Below are 18,066 nucleotides of genomic sequence, written 5' to 3' on the forward strand. Positions count from 1 at the left end.
AGCACACCGAGTACAATCACAATTGCAAGGAAGCAAGCGGCAAAGAGAGAGCAATACTAGATAGAGCTAGAGAAAGAGAGAGAGAGATGCGCTTATAAGAGTATGTATATAGATATTCCTATTGGTATAAATCTGTTTTTTCTCGTTGTGCGGGTGGGTGTCGCATAAGCAACGAATCGCTTATGCGACGAACTCGTCGTTGCTTAAGCAACCTTTTCGTTGCTTATGCGACGACTTAGAAAAAATTTTAAAAGTTCACGCTTATGCGACGTAAAGAGTCGCTACAATATTTGCTAACAGCATCGTATAAACGACGTAACGCAGCGACGCCAGTAGCGACTCTAAATAGCATCGCGTAAGCGACGAAAAAAAGTCGCTATTGGCGTCGCTGTGCACCCAATGGCTAGTAGTGAAGATTTGGATTTCTAGATCCTCCATCCAGATTTTCTTCTCTTGACTCGTGTGGGGAGTTACTTGTTTACAAGAAGGTGTGGGTGCTTCATTAATACTATTAGCTTTTCCAAAGTAGCTCCCCACACCTCCTTAAGGTATTCTACTACATGACCCTCCCACTTCTCCATCTTTCTTACATCTAGCTCATATACTTCTGGATATTCTTCCACATTTAGCATTGCTAATCTTTCATCTTCTTTCACTAGCTCTAGTTTTACCTCTATTGGCCCTATTCTAGACATCCCTTATGATCTTGAGTTGCTCCTCCGGATCAAGGAAACTTGTCCTTATCGTAGATAACTTATGTCTCCATGCACCCATTCCATCCATGCACCCATTCCATCTCAATCATGTCAGGAAAGTCGAGCTTGGCACCATCTATGCTGATATGGGTACCAAGAGTTTTGGCTAGTCTCCAATTGTAGAGTTATAGTCAAGGTGGTCTCATGCTGCTACTCCAGCCTCTAGCTATGTCTAAGATATGGGTACCAAGAGTTCTAACTATTTCCATAGTTGTAGAGTTGCACTGGAGGCAATCTCTTGCTACTCCTCTATCCTCTCGAACAACACAAACTTTCCCAGCTCAGCCAAATCCTCCTTACTTAACTAGCCACTTGGCACTTCCATTCCTGCACTGGCACCTTCTTTAGAGGTTTTCCCCTTCTTGCTCTGCTAGCCTTCTTGTCACCAAAAATAAAAACCCTCTTCTTTCCTAGTCCCAAGGCGACATGTTCTTGAGACTTTTCAAAGGGCTTTACGCTTTCCGGCTTCCCTTGGGCACTCTCCTTTGGGCCCTCCTCCTTCTCTTTCTCATCTCTTGGTTGAGCCTTTCCTTTGAACAATGCATCCAGACATGGCCCAATCGTTTTCTTTGTGTTGGGCTTGGTGAGACTTTCAAATTGTTCATTGAGTTTTTGATCGAGTACCTCGGCCCAGGGCACTCTTGTGCTAGCTTCTACATCCTTCATCACCATCCCAAATGTCTTTCTGAACATGAAGTAAGTCTTGTGGGTGGGGTTTATCATCTCCACCATAAACCGCATCTATTTATGCCTATCTTCATCAGTTATTCCAATTATTTTGTATTGGTTGGATCTTCCCTCTAGCGGGCCAAATTCTTTAATCAATTCATCGTCCTCTAAAGGCTTGATCTCAACTTCTCCCTCTGTCGGCAATTGGAATATCTCGGCCACATACAATGGGGGGTTGAATTCCCTCTTCTCTCATCAGGGCATAGTAATAATGTTGGAGGACTAGAGCTATTCCAGCTTCTCACCTACTTTGAAATTGTGTTATATCACCTGCCAGGGTAACTTTACAAACTGCTTCTTCAAGCCCATTTTCTCCAACCACTTTTCATGTTTATTTACTTCCTTGTACAGGGTGGACGAAAAATATTTCAATTCCACCATCCTGTCAGGCAAGATATGGCTAGGGTCGAGTGAAAGAAGGCAAAGATTATGACAAATCTTAGCAAAGAGAGAGTAAGAAGTGCAGTGAAGAAGAGATATTTTTCATAATAGAAACATGAAAATTGGGTGTTCAATTAAGAAAGTGCAATGTCTTCTAGCCATTGTCAAGGCACACACCTCCCCTTGGTACGGCCATAATTACTAGATATTTCCATGATTTTTCCTAATCCTTTTCAAATTTTATCTATGAGTGCCTATTGCATGATCCAGGAGGTCATTTATGACTCGATTATGGGGTGAGTTGAAGGTGATGTGATGCCTTTTCCTTTCCATCCATGCCTCCTTTTTCGGGTGACAACATCAATTTTCCCGCCCCACCTCCATGTTGTTGTTGCGAGATGGCTCCTTGCTTTATGTGCACAATGAGATCATATTTACACCAATAGTTTCTATTTTTAGATTTTGTTCTTTTGCATTTTTTCTCCCCCCAAAATCCTGTCCCACTTCCAATTCCTGATCCTGACAAGACTTGGTTTTTTTTTCTTGGACATTCTCTAGTTCTAGGGATGTGCGTCTCTACTTGGGTCCCTTCCTGTTCTCGCATCTTTCATGGATAAGGCTTCAACCGATATCCATTCACCAGTTTCTTTAGCCTTTCACCATCTAGGCTTGCCAGTTCAAAGGTTCCTACTCTCATTTTCCTAACAATTCTTAATGGTCCTAGGGCCATCTCATCTTCATCTTTCCTAGGTGAGGTCCCATTCTTGAGGAGATAAATAGGACTATATCTCCTTCCTCAAAGATTTTGAATTTTGTGTTCCTATCTACCAGGAGATTTCTTCTTTTTTGCACGATCTTAACTATCCATACACTATGCAATCTCTTTTCATCTAGTTCAAGGAGTTTCTCGAGTCTATGCAACTTCTGACTCTTCCAAAGATAATCTCTTTGCCCATGACTATCTTGAGACTTTGCATGGGAAATTCCATGGGCACTACTGCTTCTAGTCTAGACACCATGCTAAATGGCATAAGTCTCGTTGCATTCTTATAAGCTATCCTGAATGCCCATAATGCATAATGCAAGTTTATGTCCCCATCTATCCTATTTTCATTGACTGTTTTGACCAAAATTCCTTTTAGGATTCTACTCATGGATTCTGCATGACCAGTAAGTAGCCTATGGGTGTAGTAATTTGTTAGATTCTTAATCACTTCATTGAGAAAGTGGCTTCCTTGATTGTTCTCTACTCATGGATTCTACCTAAACATTAGCCTATGGGTAGTAGATTGTCAGTTTCTTAATCACTTCATTGAGGAAGTGGCTCCCTTGATTGTTGACTATCTCTATCGGGCATTCGAATCTTGTCATGATAGTTTCATATAAAAACTTTTCCACTAACTATGTCTTATAGTCTTTCAAATCTTGAGCTTCTACCCACTTTATGTAGTAATCTATAACCACTAGATAAAAATTTGGTTGTTGAAGAATTGGTGCTGATGATGATAGTATCCACTTCAGATTCTAGAATGCCTCCTCACAGGCTCCTTACCAGACATATTCCACATTCTTCATGGTCAAACTATACAAGGGTATTGTCATGTTCTCTCCCTAGTAACCTTATGAATTTTGGCAATTGCACTAATAGTTTACTCAGGCTTGGTGTATTGATTTTATCTTTATCTGCTCTATTCCTAGAACCACCCATGTCGCCAAATAGAATCCTAAGCATACTATCTTGAAATTCCACTGAAGCCTGATGTTCATCCCCAAAGTGCTTGCAATTCAATCACCCTTTGTATGATTTTATCAAGTGCTTGCAATTCAATCACCCTCTATATGATTTTATCAACCAAAGACAACTCCATGTCAACCATGTCCTCCTCCTCCTCCTCCTCCTGTGATAATGTTCATCATGTGTATCAATAAACACATTATTATCATCTTCATGCATCATCCCATGCAAAGGTCCATTGTCTTCTTCTCTAAGTTCTGAAGAGCCAAATCTTGAAGTTTGCAACCCAAGATTTGTTGCAATAGTTTAAAATCGCTCATCAATTAGCATATGCCTTACATAAGTTGATGGAGTAACCATTCTTCCACCATGGCAATATGTTCTACATCTACACCACACTTTCCTTTGTCCAATAGATGAGTTGGGTGGGTGGCTCTCCATGCATCGACCTATTATTTTCCATAGAATTAAGCTCACTCACATTTACCAAAATTGATGGATGTATATTTCCACGTAAGTCTTGGTGACAATGTGAATAATATGTCCTTCTACTCACATCTTCATAACCAAGATGTGAATGCCTGCACTTGTAATTACATTTACATCTCCGTAGACTATTATCTATTGTTGCCATCTGAAATGGAAATGTAGTATTGTTATAAAAATACAACATATAACATCTCTCTCTCTCTCTCTCTCTCTCTACTTTGTTAAAAAAAGAATCTCACACAATGGTGTAAGCTAATCCCACACAATGATGTAATCTAATCTCACACAATGGTGTTTGAATTAATAGACCAACATGGGTGGAAAACATATTAATTAAAACACTAACTATACATATTATATATACATATATATATACATATATACATGTATATATATATACATATATATATTATATATATACATATGTATATATATTATATATATACATATTATACATATGTATATATTATTTAATATATGTACACATTATACATTATACATATATATATATATATATACATATGTATATATATGCATATATATTCAAAAAGGTAAGTGATGCTTTTACATGAATGAGGCTTCTGGTCAGCCCCATAGGGGTTGACCCTATCCCTTTTACATTTATTCTACTCTTGCTCTATGATTGAATGGTGATTTATGAACTTAACTATGACTTGCGAACTACTGAATATGCTTGAGTTGCTTATATGTGTTTCCTAAGGACCAGTTGACGACGAGTAGACAGAAAGTTGATCAACTTTGGGTGGACAAACTAATGATTGACTTTCTTCACTGTTGTGTGCTTCACTATGGTTGGTCACAACCCATGCCTTTCTACTACCCCTTATGCTGATTGTAACCTAGACAACATTGTTGGGTGCTGACAGTACCTTGTTGGCTGATGACAGTGTACCAGGATCCTCATGCACTGTATGCTGCTACAAATGAAGATGATGATGATGATGTGATGTTGCTAATGATATGGTGTTGATGATGATGCTATTGTAGACCATGTTGATGATGAAGATGCTTCTAATACTGACTAGGGATTTAGAAAGTTCATGCTGAAGATTAAGCCATGGCTTGGGCGTGCACTTGACATTTATGCTCACTATCTCACATCATTGGGACGACAACCATCTCTGATTCTTTGACAGTTTACCTCGGGATAGAAACCCTCTCGGCTCACCATCTCACATCATTGGGATGATAACCCTCTCTTCTTATCTTCACCATCGACACCACTCGGGATGGCAGTCCTCTTTGCTCTTCATTGGTGCAAGCTCTAGTGACAAGGGTGCTACAAGAGAGATTTTTGGTGTTGAAGGCTCCCATTGGTGGATACAGAGGCACTCCAAGGTGGTAGTGAGAAGTGGAAGATGAAGTGATGATGATGCAAACTCTCGTGACAAGGGTGCTATGGTACCTGAATGGTACTACACCACTCAGGACGATAGTCCTCTCTACTCTTCATCTACCACCTCAGGTACCGCAGCACCCTTGTCACCAAAGTGTGCATTACCTCATCTTCCGTGCTGCCACTACCACATTGAAGTTCCTCTGCATCTATCGACACGAGCTTTTGACATCGACCACCTCTTGGAGTGCTTTGCCTCAAATTGACACGAGCCTTTGTCATCGACTGTGCTTCTGCTTTGCTGTGTTGTTTTGCTCTAATCTATCGTACATTTGGTCCTTTTGTACTTTTTCCTTTACAAGGTATCATAGTTACCGAGAGCACACAACATGGATCGTTTACCCGCACTCCCGGAGAACCAATTCTTCTCAACTAGAAGTTGATTCTCCAAACTCTGATTTAGACCACATATTGAATGGGACTTCTTACTTAGTGGAGAGTCCCATTCAAGATCTTATTTTGGGAGACGATCAACCCATCTACATCACCTCATCTTCATCGCCTTTTCCATCACGATCTCCCTCTCTCACTTTATCATATTTGTTTTCCAGAGGGGGATACGTTCCTTTTGCTAGTGTGTCAGTGTGAGACCCTAGCATCCATCATCTTCTCTCATGGTCCCCTTTTTGGCCTGAGAGGGGGTGTGTGAAAACAACATTTTTCTCAGTCCTAAAAAGTTGATTTTAATGGGCTTTATTTGTTTTATTTGGGAATTTTGGTGTCTTTGCTGCTAGGTGGCTAGGACAACCTTTAGGATGGTTGTCAACAGCCCCACATACTATAAATAGTTGTGCCTCATCACTTCACCATTATATCTTAACCATATTAGGTACCATCTACTCTACTATTGTTTTTGCGACGGCGGTCAGTGCATACATCATACCTGCTACATCACACCATTGCTTGTCAGTCCTAGCACATCAGCATTTACTACCGGCCACACCTTGCAGCAGCATGACAACAACCCGCTATGCTACAACACAGTACTTTAGCATTTTACATTTGGCTAAACTTTGGGTGGGACGACCTCTCTGCCACATAGATTACATATCTCTTCATCATACAACAACAGCCCTCTCTGCCACATAGATCACATCAGCGTTACATATTTGTTCATGGTACAGTAGCCCTCTCTGCTATAGTAGACCATATCAAAATTTTATCTTCAACTCAGGGGACAGTAGCCCTTTCTGCTACATAGAGCACTTCAATGTTTTTTTTCAACTCACACCATTGGGACAGCATCCCCCTCTCTTATATAGTACAAAAAATCATCATTTTTTCATTAGTACTCTCTGAGATAGTAGCTCACTCTTTGCTACATCACACCATCGAGATGCCATCCCACTCTCTACTTATCTTCACCATCGACGCCACTTGGGACAACAGCCCTCTCTGCTCTCTTCAGCACCCCTCAGGTATGCAACACCCTTGTCACACCAGAGCCTACACCCTTTAGGTATGCATCACCTTTGACACCAAAGCTTGCACCTTTCAGGTCTTGCAGCACCCTTGTCACAGAGCTTGCATCACTACACCACTAGGGACGACATCTACCACCTTAGGCACTGTAGTACCCTTGTCACCAGAGCCTACATCACCTCATCTTTCACTACCACTACCACCTTGGAGTGCCTCTACGTGAGCGTTCAACACCGACCACCTCTCGGAGTGCTACTTGGTCTGAGATGATCCCAAGCTTGTAGTAACGTGGCTGCAAATATGTCCTCACCCGCCCATAGAAAGTTGTGGGTCAATCGTTGAACTTGACCAATTAAGGATAGTGAGAAGGCCCAACAAGAAGTGATATACCACATGGTGGCAAGAAGAACCTGGTTTGCAACCACAACTTGGCCAGCTAAGGAAAGCCTCATTGAACTCTAGTATAGTAGCTTCTTCCGATTGCTCAGAAGAAAAGGGGCTAATTGGTGCTCCAGGGAGATATCAATGCCCACCTGGCATAGGAGAGTTGACGCTCTTATTGTCATATAGTAGGCCATTCTAATTTGAAGTGTCCCAGGAATGTCAGTAGTGAGAAACCATAGGGGCACACTCTAGCACTACTAGTAGTAGTACACCAGTTCTAGCTTCCATAGTAACTAGGTTTGAAGCTCGATAGACTAGGGTCTCCACCTTGGGCATACTAGTGGAGAATACTATGTGGCCTAGGAGTTCTTGGGCTTTAGTCGAGGAGGCTAGTAATTATGAGTTGTTTAAGGCTGGGGGCATCTAAAAGATTACCTGGTCACACTTCTTTTAGATTTTGGTACTACCAAGGATGTCATTTCTGAATAAGTGGCTCATAGGGCTAAGTTGGAAGATGTCTCGGTTGATTGAAAAGTTTTAGGATTTGTGTCAAACATGACTCCTCATGATGTGAAGTACTTAGTTAATAATGCACTGTTAAACATCAAGAAAAATAAATTCACTAGAGATTACATTTTTTTGCAAGACATGGCTTGAACATTGACTCAAGAGGTTCAAAGAAGTATCTTTCGCACTAGTCAGTTTGGTAGTGGTACCACACCGAGGATCATGAGTGTTCATCTACTCATAATGTGGTTTATGCCACAAAACTTGACCCATAACACACGCAAACAACATAGGGGACACAATATACAAAAGAGAAGGTTGGCATCAAGTAGAGGAATGCAAAATTCTAGGGCATGTGTATGCAATGTTTGGTGCTGATCCAATATGATTTACATAGTCATGCATGCATGTGTGTGAGCACAGCTGAGGCCTTTCCCAGCGAGGTGGCCAAGTATAGAGCTTGCCTAGCTAGGTAGCCAAGCACAAAGGTTGCTCTCGTAAGGTGGCCAAGCATAAAGGAGGTTGCAAGGGTCTCGTAAATCTAGAAAAATTAGTACAAACAAAGCATCATGGAGCATTACATGGATGGAGGGAAGGTGCAGACGGGAGGAGAAGTGACGGGCGCTGGATCGATCATCTGCTTAAAGTAGTTGAGGGCGTCAATGCTGAGAACACAAATGGCTCCTGCGAATTTGTGGGAGCGATCTGATTTGGGTTTTTTTAATTTCCCAAACTGTTGCTTATGGGATGTCTGTATAAGTGACATTGCGTAAGTAACGCTTTTTTCAGTATGCAAGCATCACTGTTGCCATCGTGTAAACAACACTTAATTAACCATCGCTTATGTGTGTTCAATGCGAGACAGATATTTGCGATGGTGCATTAGCACATTTCAAACATGTCGCTAAAGCAACGTTCGTCATCGTTTAAGTGACGTGTTTGGAAAAACCTATTATTTTGTCCTCGTTTGCTAAGGGGGGGTTTTGTTCTAGTGTGCAGTGATTGGATCTTAGGGAAGTTGACTTGTAATGATGAGGGTACAAATGTACTTTTCAACATATTTAGAGCATGTCGTTTGTGGGAAATTTGGATTTCTAGGAATGCTATTGTATTTCAGAATGGATGTGATAGATCTGATGGATCTCTTATGGGACTGGATGTGATAGATCTGATGCATAAATGTGTGTGTATGTGCTAGTCTGTAATTGGTATGAATAAGTTGGAAAAAGATGGGATGAGTCAGCTAGTGCAGAAATTATAGATGGGCATCGCCTGATTTCTATATTCATTTTGGGGGAAGGGTAACCCTCAAGGATACTAGGGTAACATAATAGAAGATTCATATGTTGCAGGTCAGTAGTATTGGTGAGATTCTAAAGCCTAAGCTACCCATATTTAGTCCCGAAACTAGAAGATGGTACCTTAAAGAGAAGAAAATTGATCATCCTTTTGTTGCCTTTATAGAAAAAACAATGGGGACTAGGCCTACAATTAAGATTTGGTCCAAAAAGGGGGACATTTTGGAAAAACAAATCCCAAGAGGGTGTACTACTGAGGCTATGATGGAAGATTGCATCCAATTGGGGTATTAGATCTCTTGGGAGAAATCCAACTTTCTTTTGGAGGATGATAGATGGAATCTGTTGTGTAATCTGTTGAATGAAGTGAAGTGTGGAAAGTAATGGGTGTGTGCAGTTGGTAGTCTTGATTCAAAATGCTGTTTTGGTTGGTGATAAAGATTTCGTTGTATATTCAATTTTGAGATAATATATATACTTAATATTAATCTTAACAAAAAAAAGCATTAATTAAAAAGTGGAAGGTGGTAGGGATAAGGTAGGGTTTTGTTTATTTGGCTTTGGTTTTTTTTTCGAAAACTTATCCATCCCTCACATTTCTTCTTTTTTCTGAACAAAAATTAAAATTTTATTAAAGAAAAGTCTGCACTACAAGTATGACACTTATTACAAAATCAAGTTTTTTGACTTGAGAAGCTTAACTCGACACTATGCATAGATTCAGAGTGCATCTTGCAACTCAATGAGGTCCAGAATATAATGGGACAACTGTTCATCCCGGGTCATTGTGCAGCCACCATGACTTCCCTATTTTTATATGCAGCAGCTCATCTTTTGTTTCCCTAATGACATTAGCAATATCTTCATCCACATCAACCAGAAGCTAGGTCTTCAATCTTAGCCAACAACTTTTCACTGGTTTCTTGTAGAGCACTCTGAATTTGCATCAGAAGTAGTTTTTCAGTCCTTGTACCATATCAATCGGTTTATTTTGAAGAAGCATTGAATTTTTGTAGATCTAGACACTCCACAAAAATGCATATCTGATCACATTCCACAATTTAGATGAACAACCATTGGCTTCCCCCAATACCATCTCTTTCCAAGTGAGTTCTTGAGGGTGAGTGGGAGCAATATATTTTTTCAACAAAGGGAATGCTAGTTGGATTTTCTAATAGTGCATAAACATATGGGGAATAGTTTCTCTCTCTTTATATTTTGCAGTTGTGACAAAGCCCATTTGCTATCCTGAATAGATCTTCTCTATCATTGGTCCATAGTGCATGGTGCAGTACAAGCCACATAAGACATGAAATTTTAGGAGGGAAATGTTTAGACCATATGTTCATAAACCTATAATTCCATTGATGTCTACTCCAGCTGATATTCCATCTTTTGTTATAGTTGTGGGGTCAATTTCTGAATCTTGGAATAAGCAACAAGGAGTTCTGATTTTTCCATATAAATGTCCTAGGCAAAAGCACGCCTTTGGATTGAATGTGTTGCTCATTGTGATTGTGTGAGAGTGATATCTTGTGTAAGATCATTTTTACATCTGCATTAAGCCTAAATTGTTGTTTTAACACCTCTGCAGACATCCACTTCTTCTTAGTGAAGTTCCATATGTCAGCCTAGACTAAGATGCCCTTTTAAGAGAGTTTTTGAACCGTCTTATACAATTGCAAAGGGACGTAGTCCTGACATGTAGTCCTGACATACAACTAAAATACATATACAATCTTGATGATAGATGCTTCCCAATCAGCCTCATATTTTCATTAAGCTTTAAGTTCATTTTAACGCTATTCTAGGAGACCATAAGGCTGCCCTTATGCTTGATGGGGATTTTTCTAAAGTACAAGGTCAAGGCCGATAGATTTTTTCACCTATTACATTCTTGGAGAGAGAAGAGGGAGGAATCCCTATGAAGAAGTAAGCCCCAGTCCTCCAAAGAGTTTATCAAGATTCTTATCATCCATTTACTGGACATCCTATCGTTGTCAGTTCAGCTAAATTTGGGATATCTAAACCCCTGCTGTTTTTTGGTAGGAACAGTATTTCCACGCTACCTTTGGGATCCTAAATCTCTCTACATCCCCTCTCCATTAAAAAATTCTATAGAGTGTCTCAAGCGGTTTGAGCTCAGCTTTTGATGGTCTCCATCATGAGAGGAAGAAGATAGTCATAGGAATTAAGATGTGATTCAAGACCACTACTCTTCTTGCTAGGCTGGATTGCATGCCTTTCCACTTGGAAAATTTCATTTTGACTTTCTCCATAACCCACAACCACCTTGGATGCATGTTGACCCCAAATCCCATTGGAATACCAAGCAACCTGAATATTGTTCCTTCTTGTATACATTGTCATCCCCTGATCAATCACCCATTTGTGGTGGGTCCTTCAGAAGAGGAGTTTTGATACCAATTTTGGAATGGTTAATGATTGAACTAGAAGCAATGCAAAAAGTGTTAAGGCATTTCCACAATATTTCAATTGACATCAGGTCATTGTGAATCAAGTTGTTAATATCATCTACAAATTGCTATAAACAGAGTTGCTTAGAACTCCCAAGAATCTTTATCCCTCTTAATCTCTGGTCCTGCATTTCTTTTTCACAACAAGCCATCCCAAGGCATCTGTAGTTATTGCAAATAGAAGAGGGGCAATAGGACATCCTTGCCAAAAAGACTTCTTTAAGGAGAATGGGGGAGACAATTCTCCATTCACTGCAACTCTTGCCAACGCATTCCCAAAGAGACTATGAATAGCCTTGATGAACTGTCGACCAATTCCTAAATCTTGCAGAGACTGTAATATAAAACCCCATTCGAGTCTGTCATCATAAGCCTTCTGAAAGTCTATCTTGAAAAGGATGAAATCCTGGTTGGTGTCTTGAGCATGCTCAATTCCTTCACAAAGTTCAATGATCACATCTAGAATATATCTTCCCTTAACAAAACCCTTTTTCTCATTTCTAATCCACAAGTTGAGGTTTTTAGATAGTTGAATAGTAAGGGCTTTGGCAAAAACTTTACAGGTTGACGAAAGCATAGTTATCAGCCTCCAATTATTGATGAGCTCTTTGCTACCTCTTTTATGGATGAGTTTGATAACTCCTTCATTGACTTGTCTTGGGAGTGCCCCAAAGGCTAGAGATTCTCTCCAAGCCATAAGAAAGTATGCGGAGAGAGCCTTTTTGATTCATTGGGGAGTCCATCAAGACTAGGTCTTTTGCCATTTTTAAGTGAATCAATGGCATTTTCAATTTCCCCTAAATTGATATCTTTTTCTAGCATGACAACCAAAGAAGGAGGGACAATTTTCTTCCTACACATAGCAATTGTTGAACAAGCTCTCTATTTCTCTAGGGAACTGGCAGGATGAGAACTCAATATCTAAGAATAATAGGAATGAGCAATAGATAGGTTTTCCACTCTAGATTCAGCAGGTCTACCATTTATGTCCCTTAGCATCAGGATCAGGACTTTCTTCTTCTTTTTCTTTTGAATGTTTCCTTGTTAGGCCTATCCCCTTTTCTTTCCCACCATTCTCGAAGTAAAAGTTGCAATTTGTTGAATTCTATATCTTCTTCCCTTTTCAGAGCTGCTTTTAACTCTAGGTACTTTGATTGACAAGCTAAGTTTCCTTGGTTAACTTCGTTCTCCGCCCTTTCGAGTTCTTGAAGAGCTGCTTTCTTTCTGGCTACTCTATATCTCTCTCTCTGAATTTTGGAGTCTCTGAGCATCTTCTGAGTCTGTCCAATGGCTTGGGACCAAGCTCTTGCAAGGGACTGCTGAGAAAGAAATGGCTCAAGAAAAATCTTTTGAGTCCCTTCTTGAATCAATGGAAGGATAAACAAGAAAGTGTTGGCATGAAACCACCCTGCCTTAGGTTGGGGTTTGACATTGTGAAGAGAGATGAGAATAGGCTTATGATCTGAGATGTGGGTAGAATCTAATACTCTAATGAGAGTATTACTATATTCTTTGGCAATACTCCCACACTAATGTAACTTCTATTCAGCCTTGCTTTCCTCGGAAAGGAGTCAGATCTCCCATTGGACAAGGTAAACTCTACATGTGTGGCAAAATCAACCTGGTCATGAAAACCTTTACAAGCGAGCCAATTCTTGTGCTCTATCCCCTTCAAAGTGAGTCCTAATCCAAATAGCCTATCGCGTTTGTTCTCAACCATATTGAAGTCTCCTACCAAAATAAGTGAGTCCTAATCCAAATAGCATATCGCGTTTGTTCTCAACCATATTGAAGTCTCCTACCAAAATAATGGGCAAATGTAATTAGAGAGGAGATTACCACAAAACACGCCTAGTGTTAGAAGCGCCCGAAGCATACATTGAGACCATGTACCATTTGGTGTCTGCGATCATTGTCACAGCCACCCATCTGTTAGCCGGGTCAAGCAGCAGGAATCCCTTGATGCAACTCTACCACTTCTTGTGGATTCCCAAAGCTGTGCCTCCACTACCAGCACTATGTTCAGAATAGAACTAGATTAAATCTTGAGAAATTTTCTAAAGATTGGACTTAAGAAGCATGCCAGAAGCTTTGACTTTTGGAGACCAATGCAATCAACCTGTATCTTCTCTCTAAAGAGACAAATTTTTATCTTGGACGCTTTGAGGGTGTCCGTAATCCCCTTAATATCAACAGAGAAAATAGATTTAAACATTATTTTCTTTGGTTTTTTGAAATGTGGCTTCCTCTTAAACGACCTTTTTCTCTTCAACACAACAGGGGAGTCTACACTCAAACCTACTTTGGAAATTCTCCTTTTGGAGGATGAAAATTATTGATGAGGTAATTTTGAGTTGAGAGGGGGATTCTGCCACTCAGTTGAAGGTGAGAGTCTTCCTGCATAGGTTATATTGGGAAATCGGATGTTCTAGCCCCAACTATGTCCTTGTTGGTCAGGCTTTCTCTTTTTTAGGAGTTAGAGCATTTCTCGGGGAATCCTCACAGAAATCCATTTGGTTGATTTCTTTTTGAAATATGTTGGTAAAATGGGTCTGTGAGTCCTGAACCACCTCATCCTCATCTGATGATTTCAGATCCTTATCCTCTGGAGGTGTAGGATTAGCAACATCAACAAGGAGCGGAGTAAATATGTTATATTTCCTCATACGAGCTAAGGGCCTATTAGCTAGGGGTCTAGGACCTTTAACCTTTTTCTGAACAATTTGAAACCCATCTTGATTTGGGGGGAGAGACTCATCTGATCGGGGTTTTTTACTATCTTGGGTAGGAGGGGGATTCTTGAGAGGGCAGTTTTTGATGAAGTGCCATAGCTTATTGCAGTGAAGGCACACATTTGGTAGAATTTTTTAATAGAACAAGCTGGACCATGCTACTATTGAGGTCGAACTTGATTGTGATTTCAGCAGGGGGTTATAAGTTCAGATCTACTTCGACAAGAGCTTGTGGGTGTCCTCGGAGATTCATATCAGAATTCAGTCTTTGACCAAGAAATTTCCCTAGCGGTTCCACTATGTATTTTAATAGAGGGCATAGGTGAAGGGGAAGGCTGGGAGCTCTACCCACTGGGATTCTTCAAGGTTTAGGCCCATTTGGTAAAAATCTAGGGTGCCAATGGAAGAGGGACATCAGAATGTTTCTAGGATATTGAGGGTCATCTCAGCTTCTTTGAATTAGAAGTAATAGTAATTGTTCGGTAAGAACTGGATATGTTCGACTTCTACACCCCTTGGAACCCAGTTTGCCCTAACCCAACCTCTAAGGACATCCGCCGGGGGACGAGGGCCATGACACAAACCTATGAGGGCACGAGACTGGTAAACCATAAGCCAATCATGCACCAAATTCATGGGCAAAAAGACGAATGGTTTACCTTTTGCATTGCAATTGCCTTCTTGCTCAACACGTGGATCGTCGTCTCCTTCTTGATCATCAAGCCCAAATTGCAGTCCTCACAGTGGGGATTGGGTCTTTGTGGAGCAACGTCAGAAGCCAACTAACCTCCTTCTCTTCCACAAAATTGCTCTCCATAGATGGCATGGGCTTCTTGTTGGGGGGGGGATGAGAGCTCTGCCTAGTCACATCTATGGGAAGGGAGATGCGAGTGCTCCTTTACTCGCTGTGAGGAGGGATGAGAGCTCTGCCTGGTTACATCTATGGGAAGGGAGATGCGAGTGCTCCTTTACTCGGTGTGAGGAGGGATGTAGATGGCGCTCATTGTATGGAGTCTTGGGGTAGGAGACTTCCATCGCCCTTGTCTGCTTGGCTCCTTGCATAAAGGATGATGGGAAGGGAATGCACCGGGGCCGAAGAAGACTGTAGATTAAGATGAGCTTCCTCAAGAAAGGTTGCCGTCGGGTAGATGGGGTTCTGTTGCATAGTGGGAAAAGGGGGCTCCTCCGTCACGTGCCATGCCTGTTCTTGCATGCCAAGCATCTTGTCCATCGCACTTAGGAGAGGTGGCATTGAAGTTGAGCACACGACGATAGAGTATGGCAGCCGAGGCAGACCAATAGATACTCGACTAGGATGTCGCATTAGCGTAGGGGGTATAGATACTCGACTAGGATGTCGCATTAGCGTAGGGGGTATAGATACTCGACTAGGATGTCCATTCAAAGGCATTAGCGTAGGAACGGCCCCACGTTTGGTTCCGTGGAAGACTAATGGGAGGGATGTGAAAAGCGACGGAACCGGACCTGGTCGAAACCCTAACATCGGGAAAAAGAATGTATCCTCAGATTTCTTCGCTCTGCCGAGTGGGCGATGGCACACTTCACCTTCCCACGCCTTTTCTGAGGCTCGTCTGCTCCAACTCGTCCCTTATTGCTCGGTCCAGCCAGTCGACACCGACTTACTGCTGGGCACACTGACTACTACTTGTTGCTATGACTTGGAGATCTATGTCTGATCGCTTTATCTATGCGCAGGGCTCCTAGCCTCCGAGAGCCACTGCTCTAGCGCTCTACCATGGCCGAGATGCAAAGCCTTGGTCTCCAACAAGTGCACGAGCTGCCTTCTGTAGTTCATTCTCAAGGCTGCATTCTCGCACTCCTATTGTTGCGTTGTAGACCTTCTAGATCTGCTGGCTATTTCTCTATTATAAACCTTTAAGCGGTATCTTCTCTGGTTTCCCTGGCTATCGGCGGCACTACCTAGCCGTGTTCTCAGTGCACAGTTTTCTGTTATGTGATGCTTTATGACTCTCGATCTTCTTCATGCCTCAGATCTGAGCCATGTTTGAAAGATTTCGCATGTTTATGGCTCCCTATCTTTCATTACTTACCTTGTGTGCAAGGGTTCTGTCAGAATACGCAGCGGAGATGATGACCAGATCTGGGAACACAAGAGCAAAACGCATGCAGAAAAATACAGCACAAGAGAGAGAGAGATATAGGCATGTAACTCTGCTCTATATACACAAGAAGATCCCGGGTGAAGATCCCGGGTATGATACACAACTAGCAAGGGGGCTGGGGGCCTATTTATATGGGCCCCCAACAGCAGTCGGCCTGCTGTAGGGCAGCCGACTGGCCCTGAAACTCCACGACTAGCACACCATGCAGTCGGCCAGCTTGTCAGCAATCGGCCACCTCATACATGGAGTTGTGGGCCAATTCTAGCAGCCTCCCAAGCCACAGAAAAAATAGAAAAATAGAGAAAAAATGCGGGGAGTGAGGAAAAATGATAAAACACCTCATATGGGCGGGCACACCCACAACAAAGGCCCTGATGTATAAATCTAGACAGGAGATGACTTTTAACACCCCCTCTCAGCTCTTGGTTGTGAGACCAACCACAGGGAGCTGGGTGTCGCCTGAGCAACTCTTGAGATAGTGACTTCGTGAAGAGGTCCACTATACTGTCCTTCGTCGAACAGAACTCTAGCAAGATGTCATCAGCAAACGATCTGTTCACGAACAAAGTGCCTCTGGATGACCAGGGGTTCTTCCAGTGGAAGCCCAAACTTGCAATGCAACCTTTGCATCCTCACCACCTCACAAGCAGCATCACAAACAGCCTGGTACTCTGCCTCTGTGCGCAACAAGGCAAAAGATGACTGTTTCTTACTGCTCCAAAATTTTGCTCCTGGGCCTGAAGTAGATTTCCTCGTGTTCGGATCTCCTCCCCAAACTGAGTCACTCCAACCGTGGAGTTGGACTCCATCCAACAATCCCCCGCCTGTGTACAAGAGTCCATGATCCTTCGCACGCCGCAGAAACCACAGGAAACGCAATCCCCTCCCAAAGAGTCATCTGCAAACCATGAGCTCAACTGTGTCATCAGGAAGCTCCCGTTCAATTTGGTGTCCATCAACCAGATCAATGAACCATTCTGCTCCTGAGTCAAAAAGGCATCACACTGCTTACAAAGATCAACACCTGTTACGGTGCACAAACAAGTCCTGGAAACCTGCTAAAGACCACGTAAGGCCTTCTGAAACCTATCAACTACCCCCTCTGAATCCGAAACCACAAAGCCTGGAGAAATCCCCTCCTTTTGCAAGTAATCAACTGCCACCTACTTGGCTTTTCGAAAGGTCCTCGTCGTCATGGAAAGAACATGCTCATCTATTGGAGGTTCTTTGTCCCGAATACTACGAGACATCAGAGCATAAGTGACCTATTCAGTTTCCTCTGACTGACGAACACAAGAACTACCAACATCAGTACTGGAAAGTTCCTGCCAACTACTGCCATCTACTGGCAAGCTATCCACCATCTGATCCCCGGAAAGCTTGCACCTGCAGCGTATCCACACTTAAGTGGCCATTACCAGATTGCCACTCATCACAAACCTGAGGACCTGGGAGAGAGTGCTGAAAGCTTGTAAACTCCATTCTTCACTCCGCCTTCCCAAACCACCTAGCCGGTTGCTTTGTCCCGGAGAGCAACAAAATGCTCATCAAACTCCACCCAGACGCCAGTCTTGCAAACCTGATGCACTGACAACA

This window comes from Cibotium barometz, chromosome 31, assembly GCF_041138505.1.
Source record: "Cibotium barometz isolate CiBa-2024 chromosome 31, ASM4113850v1, whole genome shotgun sequence".
Taxonomy (NCBI): Eukaryota; Viridiplantae; Streptophyta; class Polypodiopsida; order Cyatheales; family Cibotiaceae; genus Cibotium; species Cibotium barometz.